This window comes from Ailuropoda melanoleuca, chromosome X (genome assembly GCF_002007445.2).
Source record: "Ailuropoda melanoleuca isolate Jingjing chromosome X, ASM200744v2, whole genome shotgun sequence".
NCBI classification, from domain to species: domain Eukaryota; kingdom Metazoa; phylum Chordata; class Mammalia; order Carnivora; family Ursidae; genus Ailuropoda; species Ailuropoda melanoleuca.
In genome coordinates this window covers 16,180,534-16,193,052 of record NC_048238.1, presented here as the reverse complement: position 1 = coordinate 16,193,052, position 12,519 = coordinate 16,180,534, and the positions used below count along the sequence as shown (strand labels likewise).

The window sequence follows — 12,519 nt, the reverse complement described above, 5'->3', positions numbered from 1 at the left end:
AGGGCTGGGATTTCACCGGGGAATGGGAATACTTTTATGTTTTGCTTTGTATCCCCTTTTACAGTTTATTTTGTGAAGCAAGCATGTATGCCTTTAGGATAATTAATTTGCAAAATCAAAGTGCTGTATAGGTATATAGATTATGGTATTGAAAGGGGTGTGAGGATCCAGCAGCTCTGTGTCCCTTCTCATGTCCTTGTCTTCTAGGAGATGTTTTTCAGTCCAAGATGTTGCTTCTAGTATTCGCTGCTGTACTTCTGAGTAATAGGCATGCACTTCTGTCTCTTGGTTTGTCAATTCTAGATATTATCTGTTACCTGTTATAGTAATTAAGGATTTCAGCTCACTTAGAGCCCCCCCACCTTACCCCATCCTCCCTATATGCTTGCAGCTCAGGTTTTGGTCTAATCTATATTTAATGTGTTCATTACTATAGCAATGTTAATATTGAGTATTGAAAAAAGAATATAATTCTTTTATATGACTTCCTGTTTTTCCTACAGATAACAATTCTTTGTTTGTTGAGTTATCCCTGGACATGCAAATCTTTTCATACCTCGAACTAAACAATTCTGTAAAATGCCTCTTGATCCACCCCCGCCCCCATGCCCCACAAAAATACTAGCACCTTCCAACATGAACCGGTTGCTCTTGAAGCTGCTGCCTAGAAGTCAGCCAGGAAATTGCCACCACCCCTGTTTCATTATTGGCTGTCCTGGGTCCTGGCTCCTGGCTCCTTTGCTCTCTGGTTTTATTCACTGGATTTGGTGGGATACACCCTCTAGTAGCTCTCTCAGAAAGAGTGCATGGAAGTACATTTCTTGAGATTTCTGCTAGACCAACCACAGTAGGAGTCGGATACTGGGAAGTTACTCCTTTTCAATACTCACCCCACCTCAGGGCCTCGCTCGTGTCTGTTGGCAGGTGGGGCTCCCACTCCGGCTGCTGGAGCCTGACACCTCTGGGACCCAGAGGCTGTGCCTTCATCCACCAGATCTCATTCTATCTTCAAAATATATTAATCGTCCATTTTATAAACAACAAAAGTGAGGCACCGTGGTCACACCCTGCTGCAATGTCAGGGCCAGAACTTGAACTGAAGAATCAGCTGTGTGAGCCAGTGCTACTGCCTTTCCAAACCCAGCTGCTCCTTACTGGAAGGAGAATTAACAGTAGTGCGCCCTGAGTGATAAGTGCCAAGCACACGGTCACGGATACAGGGCGAGTCTAATTATGAGTGCCCGCCTGTGTCTGCTTCCTGAGCACTTCAGCTCAAGTTAGCCATCCTTTGCTAGAAGTATCTTCCAGGTTTACATAAAAAACCAGGGATGTACTGTATGGTGACTAACATAATATAATAAAAAAAATTATAATAAAAAAATAAAGTAATACCAGAAAAAATAAATAAAATGTACTTTTTTGAGCCTCCAAACAGGAATTATTTTTTAAAAAAAGGGAGTATCTTCCAGTCTTCCTGACTGTGCATGTGTGTGTGAGCATGTGTGGGAGTGTGAGAGAGGGATTGATTTATAGTTATGCTTCTAGCTCCGTGCGATAATTAAAATGCTCTGCCTATCATTCATATGAGCTCAGTATGATTATTTTTATTGCTCCAGTATCTAGTTCCAAGCAATGCAAGACTTTCACCCCCTCTTCCCGCTCCTTTTGTGATCTGAAATGCCTCGTTACTTAGCAGTTTTCTGCTGATTGCACAGTTTAGCATTTGATCTTTTTGTTAACCATAGTCAGGTGACCACACATAGGGTAATTAGATTAACCTGCCCCTCCTCTTCTTTACTGAAACAATATAAAATCTGGTATTCTGTTGGCACATGCTTTCCTTAGATTAATGATCTTGGAGCTGCTGTGTGGAAATTTGCATAGCTCCCTACAGCTCTGAGAAATGAAAATGCCCAGCTGTCTAAAAGCTTTAATCAGGAAATGAGCATGAAATGGCATTGTTTTGTCACAGGCTTGGAATAATTTATTCTTGACAATCGAGTTATCCGGGATGGAAATGTATGTAAACATTCTTTCAACAACCAGTAAACAGGTGCTTTTTTGTTAAAACTTCAGGAATTTCTTTACTTGGCAGTGGCTTTCAAATCATTGGTCCTCTCACTGCTCACTTCTTGAAGTCTATTCTATGGTCGTATTCCTTGTCTCTCCTCTTTTAAACGGCAGTTTATGGAAGTTGGCCTTTCAGAGCAAGTGAAGAGAGTATACATGTGTAGGTGGGGCGTGATGTGACCACGGGGAGTGCAGGCTTGGCCACGGGACTGCCTGGGCCCCAGTCCTCGCTCAGCCCTTTTACTGTGATGCCCCCTCTTGGGACCCACTTCCCCATCTGTTGAAGAGAGAGAAAAATGCTCCCTACTTCTTAGCGTGGCTGTGAGAGGTAAATGAGTTACTCCGTTGCAAACCCTTAGAACAGTACCTTGCTCATAGTATACTCTTCATAATTGCAGGTGAATTTCAAAGTTTTTAGATCTAGGGGAATGAAGGATAGGTTTGGTTTCTGTATATATGTAAGAGATCCTACTGCATTTACGTTTTTCCATTAGCTTATTAGTCTTAGCGGTGGTTGTGACCGTGAAAATTCACACTGAGTTAGACACACGTATTGCTGCATTTATAGCAGGCACATAAGTAGACACTCGAACATCTGTTAGAAGAAGGATAGACCTCATAATGATAGCCACCATTTATTGAGTGTCTGGGGATGAAAGATGACTGAGACCTCTTCCTTACTCCTGAGGCCCTCACAGAGTAGCCGAGAGAGACCTAGGTAGAGTACAGGGGTCGGTGCTGTGACGGATTCCCAGCAGTGGCTGCAGGAACCTGGGCTCTTCATCAAAGCTCTTCAAAAGGTGGCAGAAATGGCTCTTAGACCTTGAATGGTCCTTCCTTTTTGTCCAAGAGCAGACAGTTTATCTAGCCTGTGATCCACCAATTCCTGTTTCAGGTTGTACTGGGTCGTGGAGTAGCTGTGTTGTTATAAGAAACATTTAAAAATTTTTCCAGAAGAGGCTTTGGGGAAAGTGCCCACCCCTCAGGGAGCTCAATTTGAGATCGGGTAATTACCTTTTTGAGCATAGTTAACCAATCCCACACCATTTAAGTCTTGTTGTATTTGTACTCTGGGTACCAAAGCAAACCGTATTCTGCCTATGATAAAGTTACAAATAAGGTTTAATATTGCCTTTTTATATGCATTTTATTTTGTTTTCTGGGTTGTTGTCATGCCATTGATTATACTTGTATTTACAAAATTTTGGATTTTATATCATATTAATTGGAAAAAAAACATTGATTATTGGGCCTGGTGTGATTTTCTCCACATCTTAATTTTCCTATCTCCCCTTCTTGATGAAATATATGGACCGAGGGCTTTCTTTTAAGTTTTGTATCTGTTCATATTTTGGGACCCAGCAACACTGGGATCATTACGCCAGCAGTGGAAAGGGTATAACTGAGCTGTATGAGCGGGCAGCAGCAACTTCTTCCTTGTTTGCAGAAAAAGTAGCAGCCAATAGTCTAATGATTGGGAAATAGTAAACACATTTCAGTGATTACTATTTGTTTATTTCTTTATTTAAAGATTTTATTTACTTATTTGACAGAGGGTGAGAGAGAGTGTGAGAGAGCACAAACGGGGAAGGCCAGAGGGAGAGGGAGAAGCAGGATCCCTGCTAAGATCATGACCTGAGTTGAAGGCAAATGTGTAACCGACTGAGCCACCCAGGTGCCCCTCAATGATTAGTTTTTAAATTAAAGTTTTGTTTGGCTAACACAGGCACATGGTACCAATTAAAAGGGACAAAATGTGTGCTCTCCCTGTCTCTCGGCTCCCCTGTTCCCCTCCCTGGAGGAAGTCTCAGTTATCAGTTTGTTCTGTATTACACAGTGAAGCATGCGCACACTTCTGCAGAAATGCTAGCATACATTATTAGGCTTTTTTACCTAGCAACATGTCTTAGCAATCATCCTTATTGGTACTTAGAGACCCACCTCATTCTTGGAGAGAGTCGCATGGGATGGATTTACTGTAATTCACGTAACCTGTTCTCTACTGACACTCATTTGCATTCTTTCAGTCTTGCTAATTTAAGCAGTGTTGTAATGATTAACCTTGTGCATACACCATTTTGCACGTGTGCAAGTATACTTGTCGTTTAAATTCCTAAGAATGGAAATACTGAGTCAAAAGGCATAGACATTTAAATTTTTGATAGGTAATTGTCACATTGCTTCCCACAGAGGTTGTCCCCATTTATCTAACAATTTATACTCTCATTGGAGTGTAAGAGAGGGTATCTTTCTTTACACAACAGCTAAAATTATATTGTTTCAATTGTTGCCAATCAGACAGATAAAAAATAATTTTTCGCATCAGCAGCACTAATAAACTCACTGGGTATCAGAGAGATCCATCGAGAAGCTTTATGGTATTTAATACCAAGGAAAAAAGAGATCTCATCATAGTAAAAATTATATACATTCTGTGTTTCTAGATTATTTACTTCTGGAGAGTTTTGTGCTTACTTCCCTCTATACTTACTACTCTTTGCATAGAAAGCAGCTGTGTGCTGGGCACTGTGCTGTGTGCTGTGAGAACAGACAGTACTCTGAGAGGGCCCGGACCCTCGAGAAGGCTGGTGTGAACATGGTAAGACAGTAGGTGTAAATGCTACACTTGTAGTATCAGGACACAGCCAAAAGGATTCAGGTGTTTCTGTCTAGTGAGCACTGCACAGATATTGTCAAGTGAATTCCACCATAATTTGCATTTTTCTTATGAGTGTGGTTAAGCATCTTTTAATGGATTTGAGTCATTTTTTTCCCTATGAATTGTCCTTTGCTCTTTTTTGTTGGGTTATTGATGTCTTTGCTGACACTTTGTAGAAGGTGTTCTCTCTCACGGGCAACATTCCCCCACTTGGACTTTTGTTGAGGAATTGTCTTTCTTTTATTCTTGTTTTGTCTATTTTGTGGTTGTAGTTTTCCATAATTCATCAGTCCTTTCTTTTGCAGCTTCTGGATTCTGTGGCAGAATGTCAAATACTCTTTCTCACTCTGAGATCGTAAAATATTTCTGTCATGTTTTCTTCTAGTGCTTTTAAAGTTTAATTTTTGAATGAGTAAATTTATTTTGAATGTCTAACATCCCCAGTTTAATAAGGAAATAGGTATTTCTTGTTTAAGGAAAATGAGGTAACATGTGGATTTTCTTACTGTATCTTCTTCCTACTGCTCTTAAACCAGAACTGCATCCTGGCAGGTAAGAAGTTGGTTGTGATCCAGTGAACGCCAGCTGGGTCGTTGTAGGGATGATATAGATTTCCATGTGGTCAGAGCTTTGGGCTGAAATGGAAATAATACCCCTCGTCTGTCATAGGTGTCCTGCCCATAACACTCTGCTAAATTGGCCATTCGTTTGACAGATAGTTATTAAGTGCTTACTAAAGCATGTCCAAACAGCTCATTGGTATTGACACCCTTTGATCCACGGGTAATAATCTAGGTGTTTAGCAGGGCATGGGCAGATATAAAGGCACCGACCATCATGCTGGTAATCACGTTGTGCATATATCAGGAAGCTGTGTTACCTCTTTGGGACGTGAAGGTAGCTGTTCTTATCTTTGTCCAGCCTGTAGTACTTCCTGAACTCCTCTCAGCATTTATTCCCATCCTGCTGGTCAAGAGCTTCTTGCCTGGGCTTGTGTTATCAATGATTCTTGGGAGATAATACTACAAATGTATGATATTGCAAATATGTAGTTGAAGTTTTACATAGGAACGTGACAATTGGTATCCTGTTACTTTAAAAAAAAAAACCTTGTTAGCTTTGAGCTGAAAATATCGTAGGTCAATGATATGTCAGAGCACTTTTCTTTTTCTTTTTTTTTTTATTATTATATTATGTTAGTCACCATACAGTACATCCCCGGATTCCGATGCAAAGTTCGATGGTCAGGGCACTTTTCTAAGTGGCAACATATTTTGTTAAATATAAGAAAGCCATTGTGGTGTGAGATACTGGCATGGTTTCACTATGTAATTTGTAGGGGAAATGATGAAATATTTCAAGCATTAGAAAAAGGCAGAAACTGAACAGCAAATACCAGTGTGTCCACCCCCCAATTTATCAAATCCTCATATTTTGCCATATTTTCAGATGTTTTATGTGTGTGTGTGTGTGTGTGTGTGTGTGTGTGTGTGTATTCTTTGTAAGTCTTTCTAATGAGGTTGGTGCATTTTATGGTTCAACAGCATGGGTATTTTTTTTAAATTGTGATAATGAGATATATCTTTTTTAGAGAAACAGAATCTTACAGCTAAAGCTCCCCTGGGCTCTGCTCTTGCTTTCACGATACTTGCTGTGTCTTCCCAGGTGTCTTGAGATCAACTAGCCTCTTCTAAAGAGAGCCAAATGCTGGGAAAGCACAGTCTCCGCAAGCAGCCAGTGTTCATGGGGTGGCTGCCCCTCAAATTTGCCTTTTATGTGAGGGGCGGGCATGAAGAGATGATGCTTGTTGGGGGTGGGCAATGTGCTATTTTAGGATTCTGTATCTATTCAAAACTCTCTTGCAGTAGATTTGGGGTGAAGGTTTGTTTTAGTGATTTCCTTTTATCTCCTGCCAGTAGTAATTTTGCAAAAAGGTTTTCCATGAACTGGTGGAGGGGGGACAGCTGTGATCCCACTGCCACACCTGGCCCTAAAGGGAACCTTACCTGCAGAAAGAAACAGACCAGGTTTGAGGGCAGGCTGAAGAATGACTCCTTTTTTGCCCTGCCCTGCTTCTACCCTGAGCTGAGGGGACCCTGCCCATCCTCACGCTAACGCAGAGGGAAGCCCAGGACCAGCATTTTCTGCAGGTCAGGGCAGCACCCAGCTCCCCCTGGTGTCAGTGGCACCAGCCCACTCCGCGGGCCTGTACCGTTGGTGACGGGAAAGAAGGCAGTATTTTAAGATGTGGGGAAAGCAGCTGAGGTGGAGAGGAAGGACCCCATGGAGGGAGGAGACCCACTCGGCTGATTGTGTCAATTAGAGGAGTCACTCCTTGGCTCACCCACTTGGTACCTTCTGACCACTCGTCCCCTTAACGTTGATCCCAGGAAGCTTTTCCCTGAGATGAATATTAAGACACCCAAGCACTAGCTTTTCATGTTTTTGACCTTCTAGAATGAAATACTAGCACATTTCAATTTAAAAGAAGCTATTGTCTTCTGGCTTAAGCATTCATATTGTTACTTTCAGTGGAAATAGCATACAGTGAAGTGCAGAGATCTGAAACACAGTTCCATGAAGTTGTAGGCGTGTATACACCTGTGCACCCGTCACCCAGACCAGGTTATAGAACCTCTTCATCCTCCCCGTCGTTACCTTCCCAAGTGCAGCTGCTCTTTGGAGATCTCTCCCCATTGATAAGCTAGCTGTCTGTTGTTAAACTCCGCATAACGGAATCGTACAGCATGTGATCTCAGTCTGGCTTCTTTCACTCAACGTTCTGATGGTGAAGTTCATCGGCTTTGTTAGGTGTTGTTCTTTTTTATAGCACTTTGCTATTTAATGATGACATTAATAATGACAAGAAACAATCAATCAGTATACTGCTCCCTAATTTACTCTTTGACCCTGAAGACGCCTCTGTGATGGTGCGAAAGCATTGAGCCTTAGACTTGTTTTAGAGATGACAAAAGAGCTGCTTCGAGGCATTCAGTATTGCCCCCAGCTCACCCACCTAATAAATGATGATGCCAGTACTGGTGGTTTTTTGTTTTGTTTTGTTTTGTTTGTCCATTTACTGTGAAGCCTGGGTCTTACCTTGTGTCAAGGTTGGTGGTACAATGAGAGGAGGGAGGGGCCCCCAGACTGAACCTTCACTAGTGTTTTACTGGGGAGTATTTTAGTTAATTGAAAAAAGTTAAGGTTCAACCAAGCCAAGCCCCCAGCACCTGTATAGTATGTAATAGATAGGGAGGCTGAGGAGAAAAGCAGGAAAGCCAGCTCAGCAGCCAGCACATCCAGGCAATTCCACTTATCGCAAAGCAGACTATGCTAGTCTAGTTCCCATAATTTGCGTACAAATTATGCGTTTGCTCAGTGAGGCTGTTGTTTGCACGGTGCTAAATGTGTCATGGCAAATTTTTGCTAGAGTGGCATTATTGGGGCTTTTTGGCCTCCAGATGTGGTGAGCCACGTTGGGCTCTGATCAGCATAGTGCTCTGGGGAGTGGGAATGGTACAAATTCTCCTCTCCCTTCACTCATGTTGCCCTTGTGACAGAGCTTGAGTGTTATCAGAGCATTGATATCTTACTGATGGCCTCAGTTTTATTGTACATGAGGAGTTTCCACTGTTGGGGCATCAGATTTGGGATAAAGAAAAGCTGGGTTTCTTTTACCTCCTAAGGAGTTTTGCTGATACCCTGATGATTTTGTAGGATTTTAAAGCAAGCACAGTTGTTGCTGATTTATATAGGTGGGGATGTATGAATTTCTCGAAGCCCCCATGGCCCACAGTCCTGGCCCAGGATGTGACCTCTACCACTGGAATAGTAGTAAGTGGAGACTGAGGGTTGGGGGCTAGGAACACTCAGACCCAGGAAATCCAGAGTCCCATGATCTGGATCAGAACCGCGGAGAGCTCCAGGTAGCCAGATTGCTGGCAGCCATAGGCAGGCAGGAGTTATTCCAGTGCCAAGCCCACCTTCCCTCCTCTGCAGCAAAGAGGTTTTATGTGTGCATGAGAAGGGACTTCAAGGATTGGGGCCTCAGTACTGGTAGATTTATGGATAAAGCAGTACCTTATATTCTTTGGCTGTGGAGGGAAGTGAAGATTCCCACTGGAGCCAGCGGGGGTTGGGGGTTGATTTTGAGTCTCCCCCCTATAGCCATGGCACTAATTCTTCCTCGGAGGTGAGGTGTAGCAGGACAGCCCTGCCCAGAAGGCCCAGAGGCGGGTCCCACAGCCTACTATGCCCCTGACTAGCTTTGTGACCTTTGGCTGCTCTTGCATCCTCTCTGACTGGTCTCATGGTTCTTGCATGCAAAAATCTATCAGTCTGGCAGAATCAGGGTTTTATTATTTTTTTCAATAACATAATGACAGTGTTACTGTGAGGAGCAAGTGAAGAAATATCTGCTAAAACACTTTAATTTCTCCAAGGCTTTGCCCGTGTAAGGTTGTGTCATTGCCAGCATCGTCACCTATTTTTAGAGCCTACCAATAGGAGTCCATGACATCAGATGTCTGTGAAAGTGAAGGTTGTTAGAGAAATGCACTCCCCATATTACACGTGCATGGTCATGGGCACCATGGGGCCAGCGTGCATGGCGGAGAGTTTGAGCCAGAATCCAGTACACAGGGATTTGTGGCTTGCTGGGCAATTTTAAAAGTTTTTAAATGAAAGGGTTTGTCCTGTGGTCTTTTGAAAGTAACTGGGGGATTTCTGTAGGGGAGTGACAAGAGCATACATTTGTTTTCAGAGAGTGTCTCTGGCGTCAGTGTAGAGGCAGGGAGACATTATTGCCCCTCCGGTGGGACTTGAGAAGAGTGGTTGAGAGATGCACCCTGAAGCTAGTTGGGTTGGGTTCCGATTCTAACTCTTGTTTGTTTGGCAGGCTTCCTCGGTGCTCTGTGTCTTGGTGTGTGTGTCACTGGGAAATGGGGTTGTTGTGCAGGCTACAAATTGCCATCCAGGTGAAGCTCTGAGAGCAGCTTTGGCACATGGCAAGCATTCCCACGTTAGCTGGTGTTCATGTGTATATTTTCTTGTGGTATATGTATATATAACATGAAAGTTGCCATTTTAACCATTCAAAATGTACAGTTAAGCAGCATTAGCTACATCAACGGTGTTGTGCAATCATCGTCCTTATCTCTATCCAAAACTTTTTGGTCACCCCAAACAGAAACTTTGTAACCATTAAATATTGACTCCCATCCCCCCTCCCACTCCCTGGTAACCTCCAGTCTTTCTGTCTCTATGAATTTGCCTAGTCTAGCTGCATTATTTAAGTGGAATCATACAATATTTGTCCTTTTATGACTGGCTTATTTCACTTAGTATAATGGTTTCTAGGCTCATTCCTGTTGTAGCATGCCTCAAAACTTGACTCCTTTTTGAGGCTGTTGTTGGACACTTAGGTTGTTTCTACCTTTTGGCTACTGTGAATAATGCTGCAGTCAATGTTGGCATACAAGTGTTTCTTTGAGTCCCTGATTTCAGTATTTTAGGGTATATACCTATGAGTGGAATTGCTTGGTCACTTGGTGGGTTCTATGTTTAACTTTGTGGAACTACCATACTGTTTTCCACAGTGGCTGCATCGTTTTCCATTCCCACCAGCCATGCACAGTGGTTCCAATTCCTCCATATCCTCATCAACACTATTTTCCTTTTTTAAAAAATTCTCACCATTTTATGGGTATGAAGGAGTATCTCATTATGGTTTTGATTTACATTTCCCTAATGACTAATGATGTTGGACATCTGGTCGTGTGCTTATTGGCTATACGTATATCTTTTTGGAGAAACATCTCTTTGAGTTCTTTGCCTGGTATTCATGGTTTTAAGGCAGCATAGGAGGAATGGAGAGAAACTGAGAGGTCGAGGAAGTAAATAGAGCCCAACGGGGTGACTGGTTAGGTATGGGGGTTAACACTGAGTTTTCCAGCCTGGGTAAATGGATAGATGATGGGCTTTTAATAGCTCCCCTCCCTTCCAGAAAAGAGGCACATCAGAGGGAAGGCGTTGAGTTTGGGGGAGCTGCATCGAGCCTGCGTACCGGTATTGTGCGGGCGGAGAGTCTACAGGATGCACCGCCGTCCCCGTGTGTCTGGTTTCTCTGGAAAAATGTGGGGCATATTTTACATTTTGTCTCCTCCCTGCTTCCATCTAAGAAGGAACTTAAGAAATGTGGTCACTGTTAGGCTTCTCTGTGTGGCAAATATAAACAATTATTGAGAGGACAATGGCATCTGGGATTTATGAACCAACCTTTCTCTGGCGCTGCTGTCTTAGCCCTTAAGCACCTGCTTGATCAGGTCAGTCCTTCCAACCTCACAGGGTGCTGCTTGGAAGCCTTGGGTTTGAGTATTCTTAACAATCACAGCTTCTAGGGGTGCCTGGCTGGCTCAGTCACTGGAGCTTGTGACTATTGATCTCTGGGTCTTGAGTTTGAGCCTCACACTAGGTGTAGAGATTACCTAAAGACGGACAAACAAACAAAAACCAATCGCAGCTTCTAAAGTTCTCTCCAGTGACCACTCCAGTCTCTCAAACACTTGTCCCTCCCTCACTGTTCCCCAACTGCATGCCTTTAGCAGTTAGTGCTAAGCAAATGCTTGACATGTTGCCCACAACCCACTGAATTTCTCTGAATTAGTCCTTGGTGACCTTGAATGTTGTATTGCCATGTTATGTTGTGTCCAGCTGGGAAATGTGTGTGTGCACAGTCATATCCACACTGCAGTGGAAAGGGAGGTTTGAGCAACTGTTCTACCCCACAAAAAGCAACCTCTGGGGAATGAGCCCCTGTGGTGGCTTGTTTTCTTTACTTCTCAGGCCATAGCAGCCTGGCAGCCATCACTAAGAAAGCATCCCGTCATGTGGCTCAGGCGGGCAATGTTTGCAGATTGTCCCCTGATGCCATCTGCCTGTGAGGCTACAGAAACCCCCAGCAACTGCTGTTCTAGCAGGTGCCACGGCTGCTGAGGTGGGAGTCCGTGTACATACACATGCGTGCACACAGCTTTGTGCTGGGTTGGCCTGGGACGCCAGCTGAAACTCTCAACCCAGCAAAGTGCCAGCCACAGTTGCTGATTTCCGGTGGGGCCCTGGTGATGGAGGGAGGGCAAGGCTGTTGTGAACTGAGCCAGCAATTGGCGAATTGGATATGGTAACGAACACCCGGGTGTGTAGGAAGCTGCTGGCCAGTGGCTATGTTTTGACAAGCTTTTTTTTTCCCTTTCTTTCTGCCTCTGCCCTCTGCCCAGGCTGAATCTCAGCCCCCTACGTAATTTGCTGTCTTCATGTTTATTCCATAGAAGGAGCCCATCTCCATTTCTCGCCCCATGTTCTTCCTAAAGAACGCATCCCTCATCCTTGAGCCCTTCCTGCCATTCAGCCAGGCTTTGGGTCTAGCCCCTTAGCTTTCGCTTTTTCCGCCCCCCCCCCCCCGCGCTGGTGTAATTGATCATGGATTCAGAGAAACCCGGTAACCCTCTGCTCCAGACCTGCAGTTTGTGAGTTACTATCATTTTGGGCTATTGATGCTTTCAAAAATAATTATGTAAATTATTGAAGTAATTTGAAGTAATTGTCTCAGCCATCAGGTTTTTAAATTCTGTATCTTTTTTTTTAAATGATTTTTTATTATATTATGTTAGTCACCATACAGTACATCCCCGGATTCCAATGTAAAGTTCGATGCTCCATTAGTTGCGTATAACACCCAGTGTACCATGCAATACGTGCCCTCCGTACCACCCATCACCAGTCTATCCCATTCC

At 43.5% G+C, this 12,519-nt stretch overlaps 1 protein-coding gene across 5 annotated transcripts in view; it reads left to right on the top strand.

Annotated features, from left to right (window-relative positions):
* The window catches only part of SH3KBP1 (SH3 domain containing kinase binding protein 1), a 329,089-nt gene that overhangs the window by 114,917 nt on the left and 201,653 nt on the right, over positions 1-12,519 (top strand). The window lies entirely within an intron of this gene.